The sequence below is a fragment of the Macaca thibetana genome, chromosome 4 (assembly GCF_024542745.1).
Source record: "Macaca thibetana thibetana isolate TM-01 chromosome 4, ASM2454274v1, whole genome shotgun sequence".
In the NCBI taxonomy this organism is placed as follows: Eukaryota; Metazoa; Chordata; class Mammalia; order Primates; family Cercopithecidae; genus Macaca; species Macaca thibetana.
In genome coordinates, this window is record NC_065581.1 from 121,045,628 (window position 1) to 121,070,294 (window position 24,667).

The window sequence follows — 24,667 nt, forward strand, 5'->3', positions numbered from 1 at the left end:
CAGGAGAATCACTTGAACCCTCGAGGTGCAGGTTGCAGTGAGTCTAGATGGCACCATTGCACTCCAGCCTGTGTAACAAAAGTGAAACTCTGACTCAAAAAAAGAAAAAGAGAAAGAAAAAGAAAGTACCCAGAGTTCCTCCTCCCTCCTCACTCTCACTTTCTATTCTCCAGCCTGCCATTTCTAGATCAGTTGGTCTAACTTGTTCTCCTGCAAAGTGCCCAACAGCATGGGCAAAAGAACATGGGCTCTGGGGTCAGCTTGCCTGGATAAGGACTAGAACGGTAGTTCTTACTCCTTTCATTAGAGCCATCATTTCCTTCCCTCCTCTAAATTTCAGAAAAATCATCTATTCCTTGAAAGTCGTATGTATCCTCCCTCTCTCACTTCCTTTATTGAGTTCGTTTTTGAAAGTTTTTGAAAGTTCACTTCCTGTATGAAAGTTCACTACCTGCCTGAGGGAGAGGTAGTGAACTTGCCTTCTTTATCTAATGTGCAACCTCCCATCCGGCTACCCCATCCAAGCCACAGCTGAACTCACATGTTGTGGGGTGGGAGTGCACATGGGTGCAAGGTTTATTTTCGGTCTTAACAAAATATTGCTGCTTTTACAATAATACAATAACAATCAAACTATTTCACAATTTAGTTAGAAAATTTAATGCACTTTTGCAGTTTTATTCATGTTTCTGACAGATATAAAATCTTTTCACTCTGAGGAGGCAAGAGAAAGGATATGTCTCATTCTCCTTCTCCTTATTCCTACGATCCTTTTATTCTTCTATGTTCTTTCCTTCTTCCACTCTCCTTTTGCTCAAGAGGGAGCAAAAGGATTTGTCCCTTTTATTACCCAAGAGGGAGAAAAAAGGTAGAGGGGAAAATCTCTTCACTATACTGGCATTTTATAAGAAGCACATATTGAAAGGCTGTGACTTAAGAGGCACAACCAAGCACCCAAAAGAATTTCACTAATTCTTTTATGAATTCATTAATTCTTGCAACAAATATCCTATAATGTGCCTGGCACTGTAGTAGGCACTCTCCCTTCCTCACCCTAAGTAACTAAGTTGTGGATCTAAGCTTTCTGTATAGTTCTCCTGCAATAGAAACTTAAGAAAATAACCACTTGCATTTGATATACTCTTTTTCTTCCACTTTGCAAAACATAAATGACTTTGTGTATTTTATTTATTTATTTATTTATTTTATTTATTTTGAGGTGGAGTCTCACTCTTGTTGCCCAGGCTGGAGTGCAATGGCCCAATCTGGGCTCATTGCAACCTCTGCCTCCCAGGTTCAAGCGCTTCTCCTGCTTCAGCCTGTAGCTGGAATTACAGAAGCCTGCCAGCATGCCTGGCTAATTTTTTGTATTTTTAGTAGAGAAGGGGTTTCACCATATTGGCCAGGCTGGTCTCAAACTTGCCGGCCTCAGCCTCCGAAAGTGCTGGGATTACAGGTGTGAGCCACTGTGCCCGACCTGACTTCATGTATTTAAAATAGTTTCTTCTCTTCTACCCCAGAGTGTAGAAAAAAAGAGCTAAGGTTTAGAATTCAGGCAAATCAAGTGAGTTCAAATCCTGATTATCTGTGTGAACTTAGACAACTTAATCTACTTTTGAGTTTTCATCAGTTAATTGAGGGTATTACAACTACAGTATAGAGATGTTGAAATTCAATGAGAAAAAGAATGAAGTGCCTTGAACAAGGAAAGTTCCTTCCCTTATGTTGTTGTCTTCGTTTATAAGCCCTTTGAGGATAGTTTATAAACTCATTCCTCTGAAATGCAGTAGTGTTAATAACCAATATAAAAACTACAAAGTGCTAACAGAGCAAGCAAATGTGTAAACTGAACCCATTTCAGTAAATTTATTGATTTTCCAGGAGGGTATTTCATATGCAGGGCAAGTCTTCATTTGCCGTTGCATGAGCTGGGGAAATTCTGCACTGAAAATTCATTAACAGTTCTCTCATGGGGGAATTTCTTCTTCTCTTGCCCGAACAACAAGTTAGAGTAACATATATTCATATTTGTGAGATGGAGCTGTGGAAAAAGCGGGTCCTTGCAACGTGGCAGAATTGGGTTTTCAGTAAAACCATGAGCAAGTTACGTGACTTCTCTTGAGCCTCGGTGTTCTGGGCTATAAAACTGGCATATTGCTTACGCACGCGTTGGCATATGAATTGAGTTTAACACGTATTCTAACACCTGGCACATAACTGACAATCAGCATTATTTCCTCCTCTCCCAGGTCCACCTGGCCAGTTACAGGGAAATGATCCCTATAAACAACACCTGCTAAGTGCGCCCCGCATTATGCTAGGCCCAGTTCGCAGCTCACCTCATTTAATTCTCGCACTTAATTAATTTCATGAGGAACATTGCAGAGGCAGTTTGAGACGTGAAGCTAATGAAGCTTAAGCTTCGGGCCCCCTCACGAGCACAGATGCTTTCTAATCCCAGAATCTCATTTTATACTTCCCTTGAGGATTCGCCACCCCCACTCACAGTTATTTCAGTTTCAAGCCCCACAACACGTGGATTCGCCCCTGGAAAGGAATTATTATTATTGTTATTATTATTAATTTCCCTCCTTTTGCAGAGGGTTAGAGTAGGCTGCCTCAGATCACACCCTCCTAAGTGGAGGAGCAAGATCTGAACCGAAGCAGCCCGACCCGGAGCCCCAACTCTTAACCGCGGGCGGCGATGACAAGAGTCTCACGGAAGAGAGGCAAAGTCCCCAACGCGGGGGCGGATAATCATAGCGCAGAAGTCCCCAGGGCGGCTACCGCGGGCAGGCTGGGGTCGGAGGGGGATCGCCCAGCCGAGGCTCCCGCCCCTTCCTCCCCTTCCCCTTTTCCGCGCCGCGGAGTAGGAGCCCGGCCGCACGCCCAGTGGCCGCCCGGACCCGCTCGCCGCCCTCGGAGCTGCCCCAGTGGGCCACGGGCTCCGGACTCCAGAACTTTCCAAACGGGGGAAACTTGGCGGCGGGTCGGTAGGAAGGGCAGGTGAGGCACTGGCTAGCGAGAGAACGGGCTGGCAGCGGGGCGGGAAGCCCGGGGCGCGGCGTGCAGGTAGGAGCGAGGGGCGGGGGCTCCAACCCGGGTCGCAGGTGCCCACGTGCCGCGCGGAGCCCGCTGGCCCGGCGAGGCAGCCTGGCCGAGGCTCCTGCCTGCGTCCTGCTGGGGATGGCGGTCGGTGCTTGGGACACCGGCAGCCACCTTTGTGCTACTTGGGGCGCGCTTCCCTTTTCCGCGTCGTATGCAGCTATTCGCTTCTGCGCTGGGCGGAGGGCGGGCCGGGTGACGTGGGAGTTGAACAGCCGCCATCTAGCGCCCGCCCCGCCGTCCCCTGTCCCCGCGTCGAGGCTTGTCGCCGCCTCCCGAGTCCTGTGCTTGCGGAGGCTGGGGGCGGGGCTGTCTGCGCCGACGGCGGGCTGGTCATTGCTGAACCACCCCAACGGGAGAATCTCAAGTGCCAGCTTAGCCCGTCCACCAGAGACTGAGTTAATGGGAAGAAAGTGACCGAGTGGCGGCGGGGAGGTCCCCTCAGACTTCGGGAGAAAAGAGACCTGGGCCGTGACTTCCCCCCGGATTGCCGGCGGCGCGCGGGATAATTTCGGGGGCAGGACTCCCCTGATGGGGGCAGGCAGGACACGCCCCGCCGTGGTGGGCGTGGGGACTTTGGCAGGTGGACAACCGTGTTGGGTTTGTAGGGCCCGGGCTGTGTCGAGGACAGCGATACCCCTGGGGCTTCCCGAGTGTTCAGAGGTCTGGGAGCGCGGGAGCTGTTCATTTTATTGAAAAAGCGAAGTGAAGTGACAACTATGGCAGTTACTCAAAGGTAGTGACATTGAGCATCTTTGTGGCCACTGAAAGAAGACATAACTCCGATGTGTTAAGGGAATAAATAATGATATGACAGGGTTTATGTTGTTTTGTGCGTCGCTGCCTAACCCAAGGCGCCTCCCAGTAGCACCTGGAGAGCTTTTCAGAACACACCTATTAGGCCTACCCCAGAGGTCCTGAATCACATGAGGGGGTAAAGCCCTGACCTGTGCCTTTTGGTAAAAGCTGCCCCGGGGATGTGGCTGGGGACGCCTAGTTAGGGATCAGGAAGGAGAAGAACTGGGTTCCACTCATGTGACCTTAAACACATTTTCAGCCCAGTTTTATCATCTGTAAAGTGGCCCCAGAGAACTTGTAATAGAGGTGAAATAGGGTTATGGAAGTGTGTGAAAAAGGGAGAAATTGGAATAATACAGAGTTCCGGTGCAGGTTGCAACAAACAAATTCATTCTTTGGTTCTGCAAGTGATCTTTCCGCTGAGAGGAGTATGGCAGGATACCCTTGCCACGGGAAGGAAAGGAGGGCTGGTTTTCAGGCGATCAGCTCTGTGACAATGTTGGTGTAAACTGTAACTCAGAAAATTGTCAGCAGGTTGAAAAGTGAGCCAGCTCCAGCCTGTGGAGGATGGTTTGAAAAATGCACCATTTCTGCTTCCTGTTCTCAAGAACCAAAGGCTTTAGATTATTTTCCTGTAAGCAAATTAAGAACCAGTAATCGCCAATGTGTCCTGCCCTGTGGTAACCCCAGTCTGTCTGAAGGCTGCATGTTTTCCTGCTAAATGTGAATTTCTGTTCCATCATTCAACAGACATGTATTGGGGATCTTCATGTACCAGGCATTCTTGGAATATAAAGATGAATAAATGCTGTTTTTTCCCTAGCCCTCTCTGTTAAGCTGGGGAGACTAATGTGAAAACAGGCTGCAATATAACCCAGCTATGATGATAACTAAGGTAGAAAATGAATAAAGTGCTGCGTGGCCCAGAGAGAGGGGCAGCTCCCTAGGTTTGGGTTTGGGGGGAAAAGCATCCAAGGGAGGCAAAAATAGGGATGGGTAAACAGTGGCCTTCTGTACTAGCCACATATAGAATTTAGGATTCACTGTGTAGTCAAATCTGTGTGTGTGTGTGTGTGTGTGTTTTAGTCTAACATTCTAGTGTAATTATGTGCTGATCATCTAAAATGGAAATTACTTTGTTTCATGATGTCTTTTTTTTTTTTTTTTTTTTTTTTTTTTTGAGACAGAGTCTTGCTCTGTCACCCAGGCTGGAGTGCAGTGGCGCGATCTCAGCTCACTGCAACCTCTGCCTCCCCTGTTCAAGTGATTCTCCTGCCTCAGCCTCCCAAGTAGCTGGGAGTACAAGTGTGTGCCACCACACCCGGCTAGGTTTTTGTATTTTTTAGTTAGAGACGGGATCTGCCCACCTTTTCCCATAATGGGATTTGAGCCACCGGCCCGGCCGGTGATTGTCTTTTTTTTTTTTTTTTTTTTTTTTTTTCAAGTCTCGCTCTGTCATGACCTTGTGATCTGCCTCCCCACCATTCTTGCCTGCCTCCCATAGTTCTACAGGCGCCCGGGATTACACCGGGGCAAGATGGTTGATCTCCTGACCTCATCCGCCCGTTTTCTAAGCACCGGTTTTCTGTCTGTCATTTCATCTTCGTTAAAGTCTCAGCTGTGTCAAAAGTTAACACAATAAAGGGGCGGTTAAAAAACAAAACAAATAAACAAACAAAAACCAAGAAAAAGTTCAAAATGTGTCCTACATTCATAGTAAATATAACTGATACATTGTTTTAATTGCACGAACTTTCAAGTTGTAGGCGTTTTTGTCTCATTATGTTAATTACAGAAGGGTGGAATGAAAACAGAGGAGAGGTGCACAAAAGGAAAATCGTAAGAAGAATAAAAAGGAATAACTAGAAGAGGGAGATTGGGAGGAGGAAGGAACTTGATAAAATTGATGGTGGGAGGTGGGGAGTAGAAAAGGAATAAGTGAATCAAATCTGGCTGCCAACTTCTTCCTCAGGGACTCATTTTTTCATATATATTTTAATAGAACTGTGTAGATTTGTAGTTTTAAAGTTATTTGAAAATGTAGAGGGAGACAGTATAGTATGGAGGTTAAACATGGGCTAAACAAGTTTGAATGACTTACTGGCTGGTGACCTTGAACAGGGTCCTCAATCAGCTGTGTCTGCTCTTTGCACAATGGGGATATAATAATATGATCTACAGGAGACTTGTGAGGATTAACAGCTATGATGTTTCAGAGGCACCTGGCTATGAAAAGGCCACATTCAGGAGTGGCTGCTCTCTTGTTCTTATCTCACTTTACTTGATCCTGGTGGAACTTGGTAGGCTGCACAGATAGATCAGAGGGTTCTCATAAAATTTGAGAAAGCTTTGTAAAGGAGTAAAGAGGACTTGCTCTGGCTAGAGGGTGGGAAATAACCTTTCAGACCCTTGGCCACCTGGGGACAGTGAAGTGGCATTAGGGATAGAGAAATAAACAGTAAAGGTACTAATAACCTTGAGGTTATATCCCAAAATGGACTTCAAGGCTGATCTCTCAAAATGGCCCCAGGTACCCCAAAAGACTAAAGCAGGTTTACTTACAGGGCAGCCTCAGGGATGGAAAATATTATTAATGGCAAGACAAAGCTTAATGCACCCAATGGCAAGATTCCCTTAAATTCACAATAGGTGATAGATTTCATGAGTGGCTACAATGGGTGGTAGCTATTTGCTGAATAATTTTGCTGAATACATTTCCTCAATATATTAAAAATATCTGGGAAAGTTACAGTTAGGGTTAGGGCTGTGAGTAGTATTTATCAAAACGTATGTGATTCTTCCCTATTATTGAGAAGGGCAGTTACAGAGCAGGAGGTCACAGTATCCCCAGGAAAGGGAATTGAGAGGAGGTATCTGGAGAGGACTTTGAGGCTTTGTTAACAGACACAAAGGCCCTTGAATCCTGCCCAGTTGGTGGAGGAACCTTAGCAAGACCTATAGGTCTGAGTCACATTGTAGGCCCAGAGGCCTAGGAGGAAAGAATGGCTTAAAGGGCCAGGCCTAGGGCCCTGCTGCCCTGCACCACCCTGGGAAGCTGTTTCTCACATTCCACTGCTGCAGTCCAGTCTTGGTTCAAAGAGCCCCAGGTAGAGTTCTGGCTATGGCTTTGGGGAATACAAGGTTTCATAAGCCTTAGCAGCTTCCATGTGGTGTTAAGCCTGTGGGTGCATGGAATGCAAGAATGAAGGAGGCTTGGCAGCTTCCCCCTATATTTCCAATGACATATCAGAAAGCCTGAGTGCACAGGCAGAAGCCTGCTGTAGGGGTGGAGTCCCTGAAGAGAAACTCTACTTGGTCAGTGTGGTGGGGAAATGTGTGGCTGGAGCCACCACACAGAGTACCCCCAGGGCACTGCCTAGTGGAGTTGTGGGAAGGGGGCCACCACCTTCCAGACCCCAGAATGATAGATCCACCAGCAGCTTGCACTCTTGCCTAGAAAAGCTGCAACACAATCCAGCCTGTGAGAGCAGCTGCTGGGGCTGTACCTTGCAAAGCCACAGGGGCAGAGCTTCCCAAGGCCTTGGGGTTCCACTCCTTGCACCCATGTGTCCTGAATACAGGACATGGAGTCAAAGAAGATTATTTCAGAGCTTTAAGATTTAATATCTGCCCTGCTGGGTTTCAGACTCGCATGAAAATTACCCCTTTCTTTTGGCCAATATCTCCCTTTAGAAATGGGAATGTTTACGCAATATCTGTACTACCATTGTATTTTGGAAGTAAATGATTTGTTTTACTTTTATAGGCCCAAAAATGGAAGGTCATGAGTCTCAGATGAGACTTAGGACTTTGGACTTGATGTTGGAATGAGTTAAGACTTTAATGAACTGTTGAGAAGAGATGATAGCACTTTGTAATGTGAGAAGGACATGAGATTTTGGGGGGGCAGGGGCAGAATTATGTGGTTTGAAAATTCATCCCCTCTAAATCTCATGTTGAAATGTAATCCTCAGTGTTGGATGTGGGGCCTGCTGAGAGATGTTGAGATCATAGGGATGGATCCCTCAGGAATGGCTTAGTGCCATCTTCCTGGTGATGAATGAGCTCATGCAAGATCTGGTTGTTAAAAGTGTATGGCGCTGTGGCATCTACCTTACCTTGCTCTTAATCATGTGACATGCTGGTTCCCTGTCACCTTCTGCCATGAGTAAGAGCTCCTTGAGCCCTCACCAGAAGCTGAGCGTATGTCAGCACCATGCTTCTTGTACAGCCTACAGACACATAAACCAATTAAACTTCTTTTCTTTGTAAATTAACCAGTCTCAGTTATTCCTGTATAGTGATGCAAAGATGGCCTACCACAAGTGATATTTTGGAAATGACACCAATTTTAGCTTTGGTATAGGTGTATAAATTTGGAGTCAATCTTATTAGAGACGGTCAAGTATTCATTGGCTCCACCTAATCTTGGTTTGGATCTGGCCGAAGTTAAAACTGCAATAGTAATAATAGGTTCCTTCAGACATTAATTTGCATGAGTCCATGAACCTGAGGGCTTTGGGCTGAAGGAAGAGAGACGAAGCATGTGGAAGTTTTAAAAAAATGGAGATGAGTGGTGGTGTGGAAGGCATGGGATGGCATTTGCCACTTCCTCCTTTTCTCTTGGGGCACAGCTACTTAGACTGGGCTTTTGGGGAGAGGAGCAAGAGACATGAGCCAATGAAGCTAATGGGTGTGTCATTTTCAGAGAAAGATTGAAGGGAATGTAGCATCTTTTATCAGCTTGTGGGTGTGGAATCTTGCGAGTACATTGGGAAATGGTGCCGGCGCAGGGAAGGGCGGGATTCTCTGGAGCACTGTATGCGGTATGCAGCATGCCGCAGTGGCGTGGGTGCTGGCACATGCTTCCTCCTGCCACTGATGGGCCAGCCCTTGGCCAGGTATACATGTAGGGTGCCTCTGGTCAGAAGAAAGATGATTTTTAATATATTACTCAATACAGAGCAACATATTTATAAACAACTTGTTTAGGAGAAGTAAAAGCATTACATTTTATCAAGCAAGGATAAATAGAATACTGCTGGTTATTAACGATTTGCAGCTTGCAAAGTGCCGTGTGCCTTGTCTTTATGTAGGTCTTCTTGTTGTTTAGTAAAAGTGAACATGTCTTTGGCGGAACTTTGGGCAGTTTTTTATAAAACTATACATACTCTTACCATATAATCCAGTGATTGCACTACTTGGTATGTACCCAAAGGGGTTGAAAACTGAAGTCCACACAAAAACCAGTATGAGGATGTTAATAGCAGCTTTATTCATAGTTTCCAAAACTTGAAAGCAACCAATACGTAGGTGAATGGATTAATAAACTGTGGTTCATCCAGACAACAGGACATTATTTAGCACTAAAAAGAAATGAGAGTCAGGCATAGTGGTTCAGCAGTTTGGGAGGCTGAGGCAGGAGGATTACTTGAGCCCAAGAGTTTGACAGCAGTCTGGGCAACATCTGGGCAACATAAAGAAACATAAAGAAAATTTTTAAAAAGTAGCTACAGTGAGTAGTGATTGTGCCACTGAACTCTGGCCTGGGCAGCAGCGATACCCTGTCTGAATTAAAAGAAAGAAAAAGAGCTATCCAGCCATGAAAAGACATGGGGGAACCTTAAATGCATATTACTAAGTGAAAGAAGCCAACCTGAAAAGGCTACCTACTGTATGACATTCTAGAAAAGGCAGAACTATGGAGGCAATAAAAAGATCAGTGGCTATCAAGGGTTAGCGGTGAAAAAGGGTGAAACAGATGGAGCACAGAGGAGTTTTTTTTTTTAGAGCAGTGACACTACTCTGTATGGCACTATATTGGTAGATATATGCTGTTATAAATTTGTCCAAACACATAGAACGTATAACATCAAGGTGAGCCTGAATGTAAACCATGGATTCTGGATGATAATGGTGTGTCAGTGTGGATTCAACAGTTTGAACAAATGTGCCACCCTGGTGGGGATGCTGGTAATAGGGGAGGCTGTGCATGTGTGGGGGATGGGACATGTAAGAAGGTCTCTTTCCTTCTCAATTTTGCTGTGAACATAAAACTGCTTTAAAAAATAGGCTTTTAAAAAAGTGAACGTGTTAAAATATATAAAGTAGTGATTCTCAAACTGATCCTTTGGAGCTCTAGATTTCTTCAGAGGTAGGGGTGGGGTGGAGGAAGGGTTGGGGAAAGAAAAGTGAGTAATCTTTTACCATGTTTAACTTGTGTGTGGTACTTCTGTCTTATATGTTGAGCTTCTGATATACCATTATGAAAAGGGTGTATCTGCTTTCAAAAGTAAGAGTACCACTAGTTTATGAGCTTTTGAAGGCTAAATTTTAGCCTGAATCACAGGACTATCATGTATTTGGAACATGAATCTCTGTGTGTGTGTGAATGTAGTACCCAAATAAAGACAGTGGCTGTGTAATCTTTCATGGGGATGAGGTTCTTTCTTCCAGGCCTTGTTATCATTAATAATGTAAATGTAGCTTTCACTTTCCTAAAGGCACCTATCGTTATGATTTATATCTCTGACAACTGTGGTTCCGGATCTGGAGATGAGCACATACACATTTCCCTTTATTAAGCCCCAAAACTTTGCTAAGGATGAAACTGAAGGTCAGGGTTAGGGGCAGACCAGCACAAGGGCCATCAATGGAAGAGACTGTTGAGATGAGACTGGAGGGAGGAGAAAGAATCACAGGCTTGAGGGTAGTTGGGGGTCCTACAATAGAGGCACCCAGGGCATCAAGGAGCTAGATTTGGGGACGAAAACAATTTAGTACAGATAAGAACCCCCGTTTAAACCATAAGTCTCATCTGTATAATAAAATTCCTCATGTTAAAGAATGCCAGTGTGGTTTTATATAACAAGCACAGCAAGTCGTGGTGGGTTGTGGTTCTGGTGCTGCTTCTGTTCTTGGCTTTGTGACCTTTGGGTCTGCTTCCTTATATGTAAAATGAAAGTGTTGAACTAAGCACTCAGTGAGCTTTCTTCTCTGTTGAACACACTGTGTTTCTGGGTAAGTGTGTTTTCATAAATATCTGTGGATATGAATATCTGTGGATATGCCTCTCCAGGCTCATTAGACATTTCTCTTTCAAAATATATGGCACTACTATACGTAAAGGGTGTTTTTCAATAGAAAGTTCTATTTTTTGAGCTTCAATAACACTTGGATGGAATCCTTTATTATGACAATTCATGTTGAAACCCTTTCAAATGCTGGGTTAATGCATTTTCCCCATGTTTTAATTTGTACATGTCCAAACACTGACCTGTGTTAAGTACAGAATAAAATGGCATTAAATTTATATTATTTACATGTTGCATTTCTTTTACAAATTTAAAGTTTAGGAAAGAAATACTTTTGCTAGAAATAATTTTGTAAGGAAATTAGCTCTAGTACACCTTAGACATGAACACACACACACACACACACACACACACACACACACACGCTCTTTTTTAGTTTTTTTTTTTCTTTTAAGTTCTGGGATACATGTGTAGAACATGCAGGTTTGTTACATAGGTATACGTGTGCCATGGTTTGCTGCACCCATCAACCTGTCATCTAGGTTCTAAGCCCTGCATGCATTAGGTATTTGTCTTAATGCTCTCCCTCCCCTCACCCCCCACCCCCGACAGGCCCCAGTGTGTGTTGTTGCCCTCTGTCCGTCCATGTGTTCTTATTGTTCAGCTCCCACTTATGAGTGAGAACATGCAGTGTTTGGTTTCCTGTTCCTGCGTTAGTTTGCTGAGGATGATGGCTTCCAGCTTCATTCCATGCCCCTGCAAGGGACATGATATCATTCCTTTTCATGGCTGCATAGTATTGCATGGTATATATGTACCACATTTTCTTTATCCAGTCCATCATTAATGGACATTTGGGTTGGTTCCATGTCTTTGCTATTGTAAATTGTGCTGCAGTAAACATACGACGCACACATTGTTTTCTTGCATAAGTAAAAAGTAAGTTTGGAAAGATGTATACTAAACTTTGTCTTGGTTATCTCTGAAGAATGGACTATTGTAGGGGCTGGTAAACTTTCAGTTTTTACTTTATATACTTTTGTATTGTTTGTTAAAATGGGCATATATTTTATAATTTCATGCATGTGGTTCATTATAGAATGAGACTTTGTAATTATAAAGTACTTTTTTGAATTTATAAGTACAATTGTCATTTGACATAAGTAAGTTAAGACCTAAAGTTAAATAGTGTCATTTTGTTAGACCATATAGAGAAATGAATATCCCTTTCCTGATGGATTTTGAAGTTGATGGTGTTCTTCTTGGTGTGTACTTGGACAGGATTCATGTGATAATTAATATAACCAAAGACTTTCCTGAAGCTTCTTAAAGAGGCTGAGCCCAGAGATGACTAATAGATTTCATTGTATTTTATTGTAGCTGCCTAGAAGGATGTGCTGATAAGGATCTTGAGGTTATAACTATGTTCACTGGGCAAGAATACCATGATCAGTAACTGGCCTGACATAGTTAGTAGAGGATGAGGAAAATAGCTGATCATTTTCCATGTATTTGCCATCCCTGAAGCCTAGACTTTTAGGTGGTAAGTTTCTTTATGAAGGTAGTATATTCCTTTTTATCCAAATCCCATAGGGGCTTATTGGATGTACTGTCTATTGTATTTAATCAAATAGTATTTTGCACAGTTATTGAGTAATTTCATGACAAATCATGTTAAGATGACAAGCACTGGGACCTTTTGTATCCCTCATAGATGGTAGCAAGATGTTATACCTGAATGAACTACTCAAGAATTAACGAGTAATTAGGCCAGGCATGGTGACTCATGCCTGTAATCCCAGCACTTTGGGAGGCCATGGTGGCTGATCACCTGAGGTCGGGAGTTTGAGACCAGCCTGGCTAACAAGGTGTAACCCGTCTCCACTAAAATTACAAAAATTAGCTTGGCGTGGTGGTGCATGCCTGTAATCCCAGCTACTCAGGAGACTGAGGCAGGAGAATTGCTTGAACCCGGGAAGCAGAGGTTGCAGTGATCCAAAATTGCGCCACTGCACTCCAGCCTGGGCTACAGAGCGAGACCATCTTAAAAAAAAGATTGATTCATTTGTTTTGGCAATGTGTGGTTGTAGCTAATTAGGATGACCCAATACAGATGAGCATCAGTTAAAATAAATAATTTCATCCTTGTTTATCAAAACATTTACAAGTATTGATGCTAACCTGAAAAAATATAGTATTGTGATTATATTTTTCTGTGACTCCTTCAATCTTCTCAGTTCATGACACCAAGAAAGAATTAAATGGCTTAAATGTTTAAACAAGGAGTAGTACAATTTTTACATTTTTGGTCTAAGAGGGCACCAATGTTACATATATCCTGGATGTGGAGAATTTAAACACATTGTTGATAGAATTTATTTTCTTAAGGATTAGTTGCTGGAAAAGGAAAAATACAGAAAATCAGTCCCTCCACAACCCCTTCCCCACATTTTTTTTTTCTTTCTTTTTTTGGTTTAGGAGTTGTGGAAAGAGAAAAGCGCTTAATCAGCATAGTGTGAAGCTGCCAGCATATTGAGTTTCCAATTATTTCAGACTGAATTTTTAAAAATCAAGCATTTGTTTGACATCCTGTTTGCAACCATATGAACAAGATATGTATTCATCTATTTATTTGTTTAACAACATCTATTAAATGTCAAGCACTGTTTAAGCTCTGGGAGTAGAGTGCTGGACAGGAAATAGAGTCCCTGCCCCATGTTCATTATGAATGAGAAAAAATTAGATCTCTGCTAAATGTCTTGTCCAAAGTGGTAGAACTGGGACTTGAACTAAGTATACACATTTTGAATTCAGTGCTCTATCCTTTGTATCACACTGCCTCACATAATTTTAAAGGACCCTGATTGAATATCAGCAAAAATGTTCTATCTGCCTTGGTTGATTGACTGATTGATTGATTGACTAATTGTCCTACTTTGGTGGTAGTCTTTTCCTTGCCATTGCTCTTTTCCTTGCCATATTGAATGAAGGACATATATGCTATCTGTCAGGATCTTAGGACAAATATTTATTTTTCTGAATAGCAACCTATAATCATGTCATTAAAAATAATATCTGAGTAAAGTAATTGGAGCAGTATTTTTCAAACTCTTAAGTTTTAATTTGGTAAAATGAAACTAGTAAAAATAAAAATAAATGTTACAGTACATCATGAGTAGTAAGGTAAATATTATTAGATTAAACTGTAATTCATAAATATATGTGATATGGTTTGGCTGTGTCCCCACCCAAATTTCATCTTGAATTGTAACTCCCATAATTCTCACGTGTCGTGGGAGTAACCCAGTGGGAGGTGATTAAATTATGGGGGAAGGTCTTTGCTGCACTAATCTCATGATAGTGAATGAGTCTCATGAGATCTGATGGTTTTAAAAATGAGAGTTCCCCTGCACAAGCTCTCTCTTGCCTGCTGCCATTCATGTAAGACGTGACTTGCTCCTCCTCACTTTCCACCACGATTGTGAGGCCTCCCCAGCAATGTGGAACTGTAAGTCCATTAAACTTCTCTTTCTTCCCAGTCTTAACTATCTATCATAGTTATGACATGTCTTTATCAGCAGCATGAAAGCAGACTAATACAATATGTTTGAACTTGGTTGCAACATGAAATGTTTTTCTTAGTGTTGGTTGTGGTAAAAACATTTGAAACATATTGGTTTAAAGCACATCCAATGAGATACATTTGTGAAAAAAACAGGGGTAAATGGCTGTCCTTAGTTATTATTTGTGTGTGTGCCTCATGCATGGTGAGTATTGTTTACCAAAAGGATTCAAAGCAGTAAAGTAGAGTTAGTGTGAGGAAAGTACTAGTAGAAGCTATTTGGCATCTGAATATATGCCTGAATGGATCTTTTTTCATTAAGCACATACATGTTGCAGTTATTGGTTTCCCTGTGTCCTGTACTTTTGCTGATTGTGGTTTCCTGTATTGAGTTGATTCATCGTTTTCTGAAATTTATTGTAATTTCGTTGTGTGATATACAGAAAACTTAGAGAAAGTACGTAATTGAGGTGATTTCCTAGACATTATCTGATAGTGTGAAGGTGTCTAGATTTTAAGTTGTTACATATTACAAACTGTTAAAATTGATTTAGAGTTGTTACATATCATATACCAAATTATTTTAAAGCTGATTTAAGATTTTATTTTTACATTTAATTGATAAATGTTTGTCAGTAGATTTTGCCTGAAGATACCATTTGTAATAAAAGAGTAACAGATATAGTTCCCTAAGGTTTTTGGCTTTGTTTTGTTTTTGAGACAGGGTCTTGCTTTTTCATCTAGGTTGGAGTGCAGTGGCACAATTGTAGTTTACTACAGCCTGAAACTCCCAGACTAGTGATCCTACCACCTCAGCCTCCTGAGTAGCTGGGACAACAGGCATGTGCCACCACACCTGATTTACTTAAAAAAAAAAAAATTTTTTTTTGTAGAAACAGGGTCTCACTATGTTTCCCAGGCTAGTCTCAAACTCCTGGCCTCAAGCGATCCTCCTGCATTGGTCTCCCAAAGTGCTGGGATTTTAGACGTGAGCCACTGCACCTGACCCAGAGATGTGTATAAATATCATGTGCTTATTCTTTGCAAGGCAGGAATAAGATATTTATTCCATAGAATAAGCCTGTAATGTAATCATAGAGACATAAACATATAAGAAGGGACAGCCTTAAAAGAGTATAGAAGAATTTTTCTCTCCTCAGACAGAAGAAAAGAGAATAACATACAGAGGAAGAATCAGCCAGCAATATTTGCTCTTCTGCAGCTTCTGCTGGTGACACCCAGGCAAACAGGATCTGGAGTGGACCTCCAGCAAACTTCAACAGACCTGCAACTGAGAGACCTGACTGTTAGAAGGAAAACTAACAAACAGAAAGGAATAGTATCAACCTCAACTAAAAGGACATCCACACCAAAACTCCATCTGTAGGTCACCATCATCAAAGACCAAAGGTAGATAAAACCACAAAGATGGGGAGAAACCAGAGCAGAAAAGCTGAAAATTCTAAAAACCAGAGTGCCTCTTCTCCTCCAAAGGTTTGCAGATCCTAGCCAGCAATGGAACAAAGCTGGACGGAGAATGACTTTGACGAGTGGACAGAAGTAGGCTTCAGAAGGTCGGTAATAACAGACTTCTCTGAGCTAAAGGGGGATGTTCAAACCCATCGCAAGGAAGCCAGAAACCTTGAAAAAAGATTAGATGATAGCTAACTATAATAAACAGTATAGAGAAGACCTTAAATGACCTGATGGAACTGAAAACCATGGTACGAGAACTACGTGATGCATGCACAAACTTCAGTAGCCAATTCGATCAAGTGAAAGAAAGGGTATCAGTGATCGAAGATCAAATTAATGAAATGAAGTGAGAAGAGAAGTTTAGAGAAAAAAGAGTGAAAAGAAACAAACAAAGCCTCCAAGAAATATGGGACTATGTGAAAAAACCAAATCTACATTTGATTGGTGTACCTGAAAGTGGTGGGGAGAATGGAACCAAGCTGGAAAACACTCTTCAGGATATTATCCAGAACTTCCCCAACCTAGCAAGGCAGGCCAACATTCAAATTCAGGAAATACAGAGAACACCACAAAGATACTCCTCGAGAAGAGCAATGCCAAGACACACAATTGTCAGATTCACCAAGGTTGAAATGAAGGAAAAAGTATTAAGGGCAGCCAGAGAGAAAGGTCGGGTTACCCATAAAGGGAAGCCCATCAGACTGACAGTGGATCTCTTGGCAGAAACTCTACAAGTCAGAAGAGAGTGGGGGCCAATATTCAACATTCTTAAAGGAAAGAATTTTCAACCCAGAATTTCATATCCAGCCAGGCTAAGCTTCATAAGTGAAGGAGAAATAAAATCCTTTACAGACAAGCAAATGCTTAGAGCTTTTGTCACCACCAGGCCTGCCCTACAAGAGCTCCTGAAGGAAACACTAGACATGGAAAGGAACAACCGGTACTAGCCACTGCAGAAACATGCCAAAATGTAAAGACCATTGATGCTAGGAAGAAACTGCATCAATTAATGGGCAAAACAACCAGCTAACATCATAACTACAGGATCAAATTCACATATAACAATATTAACCTTAAATGTAAATGGACTAAATGCCCCCATTAAAAGACACAGACTGGCAAATTGGATAAAGAGTCAATACCCATCAGTGTGCTGTATTCAGGAGACCCATCTCACGTGCAGAGACACACATAGGATCAAAATAAAGGAATGGAGGAAGATCTACCAAGCAAATGGAAAGAAAAAAAAAGCAGGGGTTGCAATCCTAGTCTCTGATAAAACAGACTTTAAACCAAGAAAGATCAAAAGAGACAAGAAGGCCATTACATAATGGTAAAGGGATCAATTCAACAAGAAAAACTAACTATCCTAAATATATATGCACCCAATACAGGAGCACCCAGATTCATAAAGCAAGTCCTTAGAGACCTACAAAGAGACTTAGTCCATCAATGATAGACTGGATTAAGAAACTGTGGCACATATACACCATGGAGCACTATGCAGCCATAAAAAAGGATGAGTTCCTATCCTTTGTAGGGACATGGATGAAGCTGGAAACCATCATTCTGAGCAAACTCTCATGGACAAAAAACCAAACACTGCATGTTCTCACTCATAGGTGGGAATTGAACAATGAGAACACTTGGACACAGGGTGGGGAATATCACACACCGGGGCCTGGCGTGGGGTGGGGGTGTGGGGGAGGATAGCCTTAGGAGAAACACCTAATGTAAATGACGAGTTAATGGGTGCAGCAAACCAACATGGCACATGTATACGTATGTAACAAACTTGCACATTGTGTACATGTACCCTAGAACTTAAAGTATATACCAAAAAAAAATAAAGTTGGAATAGTATCTGCCACAAACTCTCAATAAATATTAGCTTTTACTCTTCCTATTACTACTGCTTCTACTACTGTTAACTTGCTACTCTTCATTGGTCTTCAACCCACAGCTCATATGTCTGCAAAGCATTTCCTGTTCAGGAGAAGAATAAAGTCAAACTGTCTCTTGACCACAGATCCCTTTCTGACTAATATATTCTCTCTTTTTCCCACCTAAGGGTTTTAAAGATTATTCAAGATTAGCTATCTTTACTTCTTCATCTCCTATTAGTTTTTTTTTTGTTTGTTTGTTTTTGAGACAGAGTCTCACTCTGTCACCTGAGCTGGAGTGCAGTGGCGTGATCTCAGCTCGCCGCAACCTCCACTCCCAGGTTCAAGCAATTCTCATGTCTCAGCCTCCCAAGTAGCTGGGATTCCAGGCATGTGCCACCACACAAATTTTTTTTTTTTTTTTTTTTTTGTATTTTTAGTAGAAACAGAGTTTTGCCATGTTGACCAGATTGGTCGCAAACTCCCGGCCTCAAGTGATCTGCCTGCCTTGGCCTCCCAAAGTGCTGGGATTACAGGTGTGAGCCACTGTGCCTGTCTACCTCCTAGTAGCTTTTAGTATTTTTTAGACATTGTTTTATTTATTTTTATATTTATTTATTTTTTGAGACTGAGTCTCCCTCTGTCACCCAGGGTAGAGTGCAGTGGTGTGATCCTACAACCTCTGCCTCCTGGGTTCAAATGATTTGCCTGCCTCAGCATCCTGAGTAGCTGGGATTACAAGCATGTGCCACCATGCCCAGCTAATTTTTGTTTTTTTTAATAGAGCCAGGGTTTCACTATGTTGCCCAGGCTGGTCTTGAACTCCTGGGTTTAAGCGATCCACTCGCCTCAGCCTCCCAAAGTGTTGGGATTACAGGTGTGAGCCACCGCGCCTGGCCTAGACCTTGTTTTAAATAAGATATTGACTAGTTAAACGTTACTAAAATATTTTCTATATTGAGTACTTTGATTATGTATTTACTACTTACCATGAACTTTGGAGTTCCCTGTAGGTCACTCCCTAAGTCCTTCCTTCTTTTTTTCTCATTAAATGTTATCACTGTGCAGTAATTTTATATTAATCATTTTCTAACCCTGTTCATCATTTTCCTTAACATATGTATATGTTTAGTTTTGCTTGTTGTTGAATGTTGTATGTGGAATTATATGATATAAATTATCTGGAGGCTTGCCTTTTGAACCTAACTATAATTTCATCCATTTTTATTGGCATAAAGAATGCCATTATGTGCCACAATTTATTAATTTTCTTGTGGATGGACCTTTTGGCCTTTTGCTACTACAAACAGATTTGCTATGAACTTTCTTGCACATATATCCTGGTGTATATATGTGTAAATGTTTCTAGGATTTATACCCAGGAATGGAATTTCTGTAGCATTTAGTATATACCCCTTTGTATTCGCTGACTATTACAAATTGTTGTATAATTTGTTGTTGTGCTATTTAATACCCCTACCAGAAATGTAAATCTCTTCTTGTCAACCTTTTCATTTCGGGAGTGTAAAATGGCATGTGATATTTTATTTGATTTTATTTTTGAGACACAGTCTCACTCTGTCACCCAGGCTAGAGTGAAGTGGCACGATCTCGGCTCACTGCAACCTCCACCTCCCAGGTTCAAGCAATTGTCATGTCTCAGCCTCCTGAGTAGCTGGGATTACAAATGTGTGCCAACATGCCCAGTTAATTTTTATATTTTTTTGTAGGGAAGGGGTTTTTCCATGTTGGCCAGGCTGGTTTCAAACTTTGGGCCTCTAGTGATCCACCCGCTTCTGCCTCCCAAAGTGTTGGGATTACAGGTGTGAGCCACTGCATCTGGCCAGCATGTGATATTTTAAAATTTCATTATCTGATGACTAATGAAGTCAACCATCTTTTCATTTGTTTCACAGCCATTTCTGTTTATTCTTCAGTAAAATACCTGTTTATATGCCTTGCACGTTTTTCTTTTGGATTGTCTCTTCCTTATTTATTTGTAATAACTTTTTGTAATTCTGGAATAGCAAACCTATCTCCAAAATTTGTGGGTCGTGTTTTTACTTTATGTCTTTCCCCTATCCCTGAGCTACTTTTGATATATTTTTTAATATTACTGGCTCTCAGAAATTTTATGATATATCTTGGTGTGGTTTTCTTTTTGTAAAAAAACAACTTACTGAGATATAGTTCACATACCATACAATTCACCCATTTTGAATGGCTTTTAGTATATTCATAGAGTTGTGCATTTTCCACCATAATCAAGTTTATGACTTTTTCATTACCCAAAGAAGAAACCTTTACCCTTTAGTCATCATCCCCACATCTTTCATCACTTTTAGCTCTAGGCAGTCACTAATCTATTTTCTGTCTCTCTAGATTTGGCTACTCTGGGCATTTCATATAAATGGGATCATACAATATGTGGTTCTTTGTGATTGATTTCTTCACACAGTATAATGTTTTCAAAGGCCACCCATGTTGTAGCATGTATCAGTACTTCATTTCTTTTTATTGCCAAATGAATTTCTTTGTATGGATATATCACTTTATTTATCTATTCATTGAAAAAATACTATTCTTTCCTCATTGAATTGTCTTGGCCTTCTTGTCAGAAATCTACTGGGTACAGACATATGGGTTTATTTATGGATGCTTGATTCTATTCATTGATCTATAACTAGCCTTAATGCCAGTACCTCATTGTCTTGATTACTGTAGCTTTGTAGTAACTTTTGAAATTAGGAAGGGTGACCCCTTAACTTTGTTCTGCTCTTTCAATATTTTTTGGTAATTCTGATTCCCTTGAATTTCCATATGAATTTTATGAACAGCTTGTCAGTTTCTACAAAGACATTAACCAAAATCTTGATAGGGCAACCTAGTGTAGTGAAGAAGCCTCACAAGTTCAAACAAACAAACAATAAGAAGGTAAGTTTCAGTCGTATTACCATCTTAACACATATGGCTTTATTTTTTGTGCTTTGGGGTTTATTAAGATTCATAGATCTGTGTGGGCTTATCATTTTCATCAGATGTGTAGCATTTTCAGCCATTATTTTGTCAAATGCTATTACTATCCTCCATCTGAGACTCCAACTACTATCTGTTAGACAACTTGATACTGTTCCCACAGATCTCAGAAACTTTGCTTATTTTTTCAATTATTTTTCTCTTTGCATAGGTGGGAGTTAGTTCATTTTAGTATTACCGTTTATTGGTGACAAGCACTAAGTTTTACTTACATTCTAAGGGGGAAATTGTAGCCTGAACAATGAATCAAAGCAGTACTAAGTCTCAAGAGTACTGTGCTTTTCATTGCAGAACCTTGCGGTGTACATTTCTATGTACAATAGCACAACATCAAAAGCAGTAGTTTGGGTCTGGGTTTTCTTATGAAAGTGACTTTATTTTATAAACAAAGACAGTAAATAGCTAATAAAATATAGAAATAAAAATATACTAGAGTTCATAATATTGATATGCATTGTATTCCTTGAAAGAAATGAAACTATCACCATCGTGATCATTTTCCTTTAAAATATCTTCTAAAATTGCATTGTTTTTGCTTTTTTAAAAAATGAAGTCTTGGGAGGCCGAGACGGGCGGATCACGAGGTCAGGAGATCAAGACCATCCTGGCTAAAACGGTGAAACTGCGTCTCTACTAAAAAAAAAAAAATACAAAAAACTAGCCGGGCGAGGTGGCGGGCGCCTGTAGTCTCAGCTACTCGGGAAGCTGAGGCAGGAGAATGGCATAAACCCAGGAGGCAGAGCTTGCAGTGAGCTGAGATCCAGCCACTGCACTCCAGCCTGGGTGACAGAGCGAGACTCCGTCTCAAATAAATAAATAAATAAATAAATAAATAAATAAATAAATGGAGTCTCGCTCTGTCACCCAGGCTGGAGTGCAGTGGCACAGTCATATCAGAGCACACTGCAGTCTCAAACTCCTGGGTTTAAGCACTCCTACCATCTCAGTCTCCTAAGTAGCTGGGACTACAGGTGCACACTGCCACACCCAGCTAATTTTTTTTTTTTTTTTTTTGGTAGAGATGGGGCTTTGCTGTGTTGCCCAGGCTGGTCTGGAATTCCTGGGCTCAAGTTATTGTCCCAGCTTGGCCTCCCAAAATGTTGGGATTACAGACGTGAGCCACTGTGCCTGGCCTAAAACTGCATTCTGATATGACTTACTTATCACATGGCTTCTCATCTTTTTAAAACTTCTCTTTTAGGTAATGATTAGCTCTGTTTTAGAGAGCTGTCTGTCATGGTGTCTTTCTGTTTAAATGGTTCAGTGGTCCTCTGATCACAGCATAAAGTTCAGTCTCAAAAATCAGTGTTGTATCAGCTGGAATCTTGCCTTTACATGTGTCCTTAATTAAAGCACTAAAATATTACATGCTTTTAAAGACATGCAGGAGTGGTCTGTGACAAGAGGCAAGCAGATAGTGCAGAGGAAAGAGTTAAGGTACTACCTTTAGTTTTCCTTTCCATGTGCAAATGAAGGTGGTACATTCACTTTCTGCCTGTCTCCAGGGCATATAATTCATCACAGCAATGTCTGGTCCTTTTATGATTTGCCCAACACCAAGAACAAACCATTAAGGTTGGCCTTCATTTTACGACAGAGTATTTCAAACCTGTTTAGTTAAATAGTCTCATAATGGGCATTTAACACGTCTCCCTTTTTGCTTGTCTTAGAGCAGTTTTCTGGAAGTTGCACAACTTCTGTATTTTCACTTTTTCCATTCTTTCCGCTTTCTTTTGTCCCTGAGTAGTGAAGAAGCCTCATAAGTTAAAACAAACAAACAAACGAACAAACAAAAACCAAAAAGCTACTCTGAATCAGAAATGCATGTTCCTAGAGTTGGCCCCTAGATGTCCACCACGCTCTTTCCAGTGCGCCACTTGCACCCGGTAGCAGCCCCAGGACTAGAGTCCTGTCACGTGGCAGGAATTGTCCTATGTCACAAAGTGCTAAGGGTGAGGAATTGTGTAGCAGGTCCCCTTCTCTGGGCAATCTCAGCTGTGGAATTTTTTGGTTCGGAGCATGTGCCCCTTTGGTACTGGGCATGTGGGCTGGCTGTCCTCAGTCACTAAGACTGAAGCATTGCACACTTGTACCACTTCTCCGCACAAAGTCTGTGTATTTCACAGCTGGTTTCCTCGGGATTTTGTTATAAGGCTTGCGTTTACTAAAATGAAACTGGCAAAGATGAAATAGCCTAAATGGACTGTTCTTAGAGTCAGAGGAAGTGGTTGTCATTTCTGGGCATAAAAGACTTCTCCTCAGGTCCCTAAGCATTAGTGAGCATTGGAAGGAGGCATTCTGGAGGCAGAGCATTAAAGTCGGCTTGCAGCTGCCCTCTGGATCCATCTGGGGTGTCCTTGAAGCACTTTCTTGGGGTTGGAGTCCTGCGTTGAGGGTTTCCAGGCTAAGCCACACATAATCAGATGGCAATCTGGGCACAATAAAACCCAGAAATGCCCCTGCTCCTCCACCTCCTTAAAGAAGTTTCTCACCAGCCCACTCCAGTGATCCCTGAATTTCTTTGCCCCATCAGTTGGCTACCCTTGATTTGAGGGCCTCTAGTAGTGCCAGAAATGCTCTTGACGTTGTCATTTTTGTCATCAACCATGTGAGATCAGTAATGATCTACATTACACATATAAAAAAACAAGGTATCATATCTAGAGGCAAAAATAAGAAAATAAGGTAATTTGAGTATTGGGCATTTTGTTCTAGTCTTACCACTCATAGCAACAAGGATTTGACACAAAGCCTCTTGCCCCCGTAGTGGTTAATATTGAATGTCAACTTCATTGGATTGAAGGATGCAAAGTACTGTTCCTGGGCGTGTCTGTGAGAGTGTTGCCAAATTCGATTAACATTTGAGTCAGTGGACTAGGAAAGGAGATCTACCCTCAGTCTGGTTGGGCACCATCTAATCAGCTGCCAGCACAGCTAGAATAAAGCAGACAGGAGAAGATGGAAGAGCAGATTTGCTGAGTTTTCCTGCCTTCATCCTTCTCCTGTGCTAGATGCTTCCTGCCCTCGAACATCAGACTCCAAGTACTTGAGTTTTTGGACTCTTGGACTTACACCAGTGGTTTTCCAGGGGCTCTCAGGCCTTTGGCCATAGACTGAAGGCTGCACTGTGAGCTTCCCTATTTTTGAGTTTTTGGTGCTTGTATTGATCTACCACTGGCTTCCTTGCTACTCAGCTTGCAAGCAGCCTATTGTGTGACTACCTTGTGACTGTGTGAGTCAATTCTCCTTAATAAACTCCCTCTCATATATACAACTATCCTATTAGTTATGTGCATCTAGATAACCCTAATATACCTCCCAACCCCCGAAACATTTTAGTATGAAAAACTTTGAAATGTACAGGAAAGTTGAATTTTATAGTGAATGCCCTTATACCTACCATTAGATTCTATTATTAACATTTAACTGTTCTCAATGTATTACATACCCATCCATCAATTTACCTTATTTCCAAGTTAATACTCAAAGATTTTTGTCCAAACCTGAAAGACTTCAGCTGAAGTCCTAGATCAGGCTCTGGGAGGAGTATTAGTCTACTCAGTGATGTTAAACAAAGCTGATGCATTGGGCCTGGTTCATCTACTTTGCTTAAAGCTTGCAAAACTCCACAAATCTGAAAATTACTGTCAGCTATGTAAGATGACAATCACCTCCAAGGAAGATTTGTTTCAATCTTAAAAGCTAGGGGGAAATCCTGATTTTTAGCATAAAATAAACTCCAAAGTTAAGTTCCATGTTTGATATTGTAGATG

The 24,667-nt window shown here is 41.6% G+C and overlaps 1 protein-coding gene across 2 annotated transcripts in view; it reads left to right on the forward strand.

Moving 5' to 3' along the window:
* The first annotated feature begins 2,851 nt into the window (after positions 1–2,851).
* The window catches only part of PLAGL1 (PLAG1 like zinc finger 1), a 114,156-nt gene continuing 92,340 nt past the window's right edge, over positions 2,852–24,667 (forward strand). Inside the window, exon 1 of one of the 2 annotated variants that reach the window (XM_050787400.1) lies at positions 2,852–3,006. The gene's annotated coding sequence lies outside the window, so the exon portion shown is untranslated. The remainder of the gene's footprint in view (positions 3,007–24,667) is intronic. The other variant, XM_050787396.1, reaches the window with a different exon arrangement.